This window comes from Amphimedon queenslandica, unplaced genomic scaffold (assembly GCF_000090795.2).
Source record: "Amphimedon queenslandica unplaced genomic scaffold, v1.1 AMPQUscaffold_12769, whole genome shotgun sequence".
NCBI classification, from domain to species: Eukaryota; Metazoa; Porifera; class Demospongiae; order Haplosclerida; family Niphatidae; genus Amphimedon; species Amphimedon queenslandica.
Window position 1 is genome coordinate 8,801 of NW_003546995.1, and position 1,637 is coordinate 10,437.

Genomic DNA, 1,637 nt, shown 5'->3' on the forward strand with positions numbered 1-1,637 from the left:
CATTTGGATCAGGCCTTGAGAAACACAACTTGCAGTGGTACCAGGTCTACCACAAGCTCTGACCCCAGATTGCTGGTAGAGCTGAAATCCAGAGGGACAATTAGTGGTAGCATCTGTCATATCAAAGTAACCCAGTCTTGTCCAACCTCCTGTTACATTGCAAAGCTGATCCATATTGCAGTACACAGTTTTGCTATTAAGATGATAGTAACCTGAAGGACTGTTAGGGAGAGCATTGTAGACATCACTGCATGATATATGCTTGAACGTGTTGAATAGCTGGGAGCCATTCTGTATGGTCAATATGTTATTGACAACTAACAATATGTTGTCAACAACACCAGCAGTAGAGGTACCAGTGTCACCAAGGTTTGAGAGCGTGTTGACTATACTTGCGAGACTTTGAGTTGTTGAGTTCATGAGTTGACCAATATAGTCACCATTACTAGCAGTATACATCAACTGGGAGTTAACCAAATCAGTGACATTTTGTATTGCGGAAACCAATTCATTGTGGCGATTGAGCCGGTCTTGATCAGAAGAGTTATTCCCAGACCCTGATTGAACAGGAGAAGAAGTTGCTGCAGTGCTAGTAGTGCAGTCAGTTGAAGCTGGAGTAGTATTGTATACATGATGGGCAGTAGCTCCGCAAACACCAAGTAGGATTATCAAAAGGAATATTATCACCACCAATGCAATTATGATGACAATATTTGTTTTCTCTGAAGGAACTGATGCTATTTTCCTTTGGAAATCAAAGCCACTTGCATCATCAAGTTCCATTGGATATATGGCCTTATCATCAGGAACTTCCACTTCATTGTTGCTGTATGGATTTTCTTCAGCCTCCATTCTTCTTTCCCAAGCTCTTTCCCAATCAGTAAAGTGGGTGGAATCAATAATATTGATAAACAAGTTCATGAATATTGGCTATATGAATATATTAAAATATACAGTTACAATGCTAGTCTGAGCATAATGATTACACATGTAAATATACAGTTAATTGCAGTATTAGACAAATTTAGTTGAGTTAGCAGAAAAGCTTACTTAAGCCTGTCTATTCCAAACATCTATCATAGTCCTGACTATGAAAGCATCCTTATTTCAGGGGTCCAACAATACAAATTTATATTGTGGGGCTGATGCTACCCTCCTACTTTTAGAGCTGTCCTTAGGTCCTTAATCACATAACATTTCACAATAGCAGGTTTTGACTGCATTTCTAGAAACACGTGATTACACGTGGGTAAGTATAACAATAGTTATTAATTTTAATGAATGGGCGTGTTTTCTCCGCCCACTCATCGCCTTTTTGCATTCACTGTTCCCAGCTCTCCTTCCCTTAACAGCAAGAGGGCCTGGGAACATGTACAGGTCCTCCATCCGTTTCAATGAGAGGGAGCTCTCCTATTACGCCATTAACATCAAGCCTGACAAAGAAGGACTCCTCGAAAAGAAAGGAGCAGTCAGGGGCCAAGGTATTTCCTTAGTAGCCATTAGTCCACGTTACTCTTCTTCATTTATGTGTACTATACTACTTTCATAAGCTTATGAGTGTATTTATGAAGTAATTGCATGTACTTGTACTTGTATCTATAGTCCTTCTTTTATCAATCTCTGTTGTGTGATTTAGC